The sequence below is a fragment of the Lygodium microphyllum genome, chromosome 23 (assembly GCF_053477565.2).
Source record: "Lygodium microphyllum isolate KBCC chromosome 23, Lygodium_microphyllum_v1.1.10, whole genome shotgun sequence".
Classification (NCBI taxonomy): Eukaryota; Viridiplantae; Streptophyta; class Polypodiopsida; order Schizaeales; family Lygodiaceae; genus Lygodium; species Lygodium microphyllum.
Genome location: NC_141157.1, coordinates 1,320,843 through 1,325,883, shown reverse-complemented (window position 1 = coordinate 1,325,883; position 5,041 = coordinate 1,320,843).

Genomic DNA, 5,041 nt, shown 5'->3' with positions numbered 1-5,041 from the left:
TGTAGTATTATACTATGCAGAAATGGTCTAAAGGAATGAGGGAATTCTGTTGTAAGACATACATATACTACGGGTTCTGATTCATGGCAGACTATCTGCAGTGATTGAAGCCTCACATAATGGTTCACAGGTGAACTAACTTAACTGGTACGTGTAACTCTGATCCTGTAGCAGTCAAATGTTTTTCGGATAACGCAACACAAAACTCCATGAAAATGATCCTGGCTGTCGTGAACAATTTATCCGTGTGTAAGTTTTATCACAAGTTAGAAGCAATTATTCTTGCTAAAATTTCTGGCAAATTTTTTAATGTGAAGTCGCAATGGTAAAAATTTGTCTGGAAGCGTAAAAATTCATCATCCCACGTGATAGTTCTGGTTATTGCATGTATTCATCTAACTCTGCAACTGTCTGTCATCTGCTTGAGATAGGAGCTGTCTGGTGTTGAGAGGAATGTACACTAGTTTTATGAGAGCTAATCATTTGGACAACGGTAGTGTACGACATATTTATAAATGGTCTAGTAAGGGATAACGAGCCCATACAGTTGTTGTTTCTTGCTGTGAACATTTGAGACCCAAATATTCCCAAAGTGCTTTTAGGAACAAAAACAAGCTATCATTGTTTGTCAACTAACATTTTGTTTTTTCATGTCTCATGATTAAGAACATTCTAGGAATGTGATGAAAATCAATTAAAGAGTTCTTTTATTTGTCGAACTGAAAGTTACAAACTCTTCGCAAAAGAGAGCTTTGGGTGCAGCGGCTAAAAAATGGGATATCAGACCTCGCGGTCACTTTGTAAGGATGAGTGGATGTGATAAGTTGCTAGCTTTCCAATGATTTAAAGTTGGTATCATTAAGATATATGGAGATTGATTGAAGTAGAACCCTAGCCATTCATTTTAAGGAAACATAGTGGTGGCTAGGCTCCATTAGCCAAGGAAAAGGCACCTCTAGGTGCAGAAATTGGTTCTCCTTATGATAAAACCAAGGGTTCAATGTTCGTAGAGGTTAAATAACCATAGGATGACCCCTTGAGAACCATAGGCACGATAAATAAATCCCAAGGCTGAGAACTCAACGTTCTACTATGATATAGGATCAAAGTTTATCCAATTGACTAATCCAAATATCTTGGAGGTTCACATGAAGTTAGGGAAAAGGAAACTAATCAACTATCAAACCCTAAACCCTCTTTTGATAAATGTGGGGTGGTGCCTTACAGTGAAGGACTATTGAGATCCCAATAGAATGAGTAAATATATGTACTCCATGAAGTATAATTGTTCTCCTTAGAAAAATTGTTATACCTTACACCACAAAAACACACTTTAGTATTGTATTTCATTGTAGACCTCCCCTAAGTCCTCTAGCCATATTGCTAGTAAAGGCAAAGAAAGTAGAGCTACTTTATATATAGGCTAAAGTTTTAGTGGTGATAATGGTCATCATGAGAATGCAATAGTTCCTTAGGGCAGATTGCGAGTTCACCCCCCCATGACCACAACCTAAGCTAGGAAGATATTTGTCCTATTTCCAATGCTCACACAAAGGAAGTCCCATTCTAGATAATGCTACTTTTTTAAGACTCCGAAAAGAGTCCACCCCTCAATAAAGATCTTTGTACATAAAGAAAAAAGTAAATGAAAAGTAAGTGCACCATAAAACCGAACTTGTGGCCTAACCTATTACTACCCAATCTCAAGCAGTATACCCATGGGGTTGGCACACACTTAAAGATTATAACATTACTTTTTTTCAAGTCCGCTTACCTATAGGACATAGCTCATTGGGGCTATATCCATCCACTTTCCACTTCACACACCCATCAACTTCAATCACCTAAAGAAGATGTGCTCTTACAATGTGAAACATATTAAAATAACTATGATTGATCTTTGCACAGGGTTCCTTTCACCTTCTTCCACAATAAAAAGGAATCGAACATCCTTTTCCAAATAGTGCAACCATGAATAAAGTTGAGCTCTACATGGTCAATACTTAGCCTTTTCAATTTTGTGATTTGTTAATATCCTCTGTGATATTTCAGACTTCTATTCTAATTGAATCTTTCTTGCTAGGTTGTACGTTGAAAAAATAGGATGTATCTAGGAGTGTTTCCCTTTGAACCACTCGTTTCTACCATTATTCTACACTACAATCAAGGTAAACACAAAACATTTCACCCTTAGAGTGTTGTGTTTCACCTTGAAATGTTTCACCTTTGGGCAAGTTCAAAGCGAAACTCCAAGTGGAACAGTTGAATAATATATATGAGAGTGTTTTTTATAAATAGTGAATTGCAACTAACATACTTATATCATGCAAATCCTTTCATGTCAACAATGGGTTTCCTACCCTTTTGGGCATCCAATCCACACTTGTGGCCTCTTAGCCTCCCACACTTGCATGCACTTAACTGTTCACATGATGCTCATTGGACTTTTTAAAATAATAACTACGATTTGCATAGAAGTGAGCCTGGCCCTCATTTTCCATTGACAAACATTCTTAAACAAGAGAATTGCTACACGGTCAACTTTTGTTGCATATTATTTGCGAACACTTTCACTTCTTAGTATGCTTGCTCCATTGCAAGGCGAGGGTTAACATTACCCCCCTCCTAGATGAGTGCCAATCCCATGCCATGCCATGATCTAGAACCTAGTGTTGGATTCTACTAGTGGTGCTTGAGGAGGTAGAAAAAGGCTTGTGGATGTATTGTTGATGGAGGAGATGACTAGTCATAGATGTTGGAGGATCTTTACTAGATTCTTTAGTAATTTGAAATCAAGGCACTCTCCCTCGGGGTGTGTCTATCTTATTGTGTGGTACTTGTGCTCATGCGTGTAACTGGGAGATGGGGCGGAGCTTCAAGTAGGCATGGTGCCTTGTCCCACACTTGAGAATCTAGTTAGTGTATAGTTTTATTGTGCGGTGAAGTCTCAGGGTGACAAGTTGTTCCAATAAGCCCAGGGTGTCCTTCCCTCAATCTGCCCTAAGATTGTGCTGTGGGGAAAGGGCTAGGGTAAAGCAAAGCGAATCAACCAAGGGCACCAGACCCGCCTAACTTGAGGACCCTTAGGTACAATGTTCATGTTGTGCACCTATCTAGGTCAGAGCTTTTGCTCTCTTTTTAATTGATTTCCTTCCTTTGTTAAATACTCTTTTTTTTTTTTTGCTTTATTCCTCGGATGGATACAAAGCAGAGAAGTTGTCCACCATGTCCTCTAGTAGTGCCACACAGTAGGGTGGAAAAATGGCAGTGTGTAGGTATAATCAAATCATATTGACCCTATCCATGGATGCATTGATATTGAAGAATAAAGGCACTCTTTCCTTGTAAGGGGTAATGTCTTGCTCCAACAACTTGACCAAAAGATGAAGGTAATTGTAGGTGGTGATGAAGATAGTAGGTAGATCTTGCATGCTACTAGGATAAGCACAATAAAGCTCATGCATACCACCACTCTAGCTAAAGATTCCATGTCTTTCATGGCTGATAATTTAAGTGCTCACCTCGACTTCTGTTTTCTTGAAGTTGACAAGCTCACTGAAGGGCATCTTCATCTTGTTGCTCCCTCCATTTTTTTTTGCAATGCTCTTAGCTACCCGAATTAGTGTCTCTCTATCCTGGAGCTCATGTTTTCCTTGAAGTGCCTCCATTTTATTCCTTCTAAGTTCCTCCCATAGTGGTTCTAGGCTTCTATGTTCCCGGTTGCGCTTAATATCAAGCCGCACTCTTGTGAGCCTGAAGTGGACTTTGCTTGGCACTCCTTGTTAGCCTTGTGTATGATATAATAGCTATTGAAGCACTTCTAGATCAAGGCTTTGCAAGCTCTCAACAGAATTTTCTTTTCTTTTACTTGAGCTACTTCCCCCTTCTCTACCATAATTACTTGAATTTGTTGAATAAGTGTGTGTTTGATTTCCTATCTTTGCTCAGCAAATGACTGTAAAATAGTAATTTGAATATTATGACTATGTTTTTTCATTTTTATCTCTATTATTTTTGCTTTCTTCTTACTCATTTTCTCGGTAGCATGGGTTGCATGTTCCTCGGGGTGTCTCTATCATCAGAGCTTGAGGTAGGTGACTTTCCTTGCTCTCCTTTCTATTCCTCTTTTTTTTTTTTTTTTGGGTGTTGGCTCCTTTGTTCTTTGCTAGAAGTTTCACTTCTTTCTAGATCTTCTTGCTCTCTTGGCCATTTTTGAGCTTGTTCTTTTTGCTTCCCACGCAACAACCCCCCCCCCCCCCCCCCCCCCCCCCCCCCCCCCCTGGCGCCCCCCGCTTTCCTCTTGCTTAGATTCTTCTTCATGTGACTACTTTGGTTGTGTGGCAGCTCTTCCCAAAAAATTGACAATTCCTAGGATTGGCGATGCATTATCAAAGAGTCCTAGTTCCACATTGATCACCCTAGTGAGTGCACTTGCAAAGCCTATGACCATCCCTTTGTGTTTGGAGGAGCTCAAATCGGGGGTCTAGACTAGAGCTTTTTGTGCCTTCATGATAGTTTCATGAACTCATTTTATCCAAAGGACATTGAGATCTCTAGCCACGAGTTGTTCTGGGAGTATGTCTTCCATGAGGTGTTTGGTAATTCTCATTTTGGAAGAATAAGGTTTATTATTAGCAAACATGTGGTGGAAAGGCTAAAAGATGTGTTTCTATCAACTAATCTAGCTCGATGCTCGGTCTAGGCCTTGTTTTCTTCCCATTGTTTTTGAACCGCAATACACATGCTAGGAATTAGGAAGTCTATCGGCATGGTAGCATTTGTGCCATAGGTTAACCTAAAAGGGGTTTGCCTTTTGTCCATTTTATAGTCAATATTGTACATCTGGAGTGGCACTATTAATTTATTATCCTAGTCTAATCGAGATCCTAACATAGTTTTGGTCAATATGTTGATCAAGGTTTTGTTTGTTGATTTAGCTTGGCCATTTGCTTATGGGGATAGTAGGATATTAACTTCTGGTGAATTATTAAAGGTATAGAGTGCAGATGCTATACTATCTTATTTATGAAATGGGTTCTTG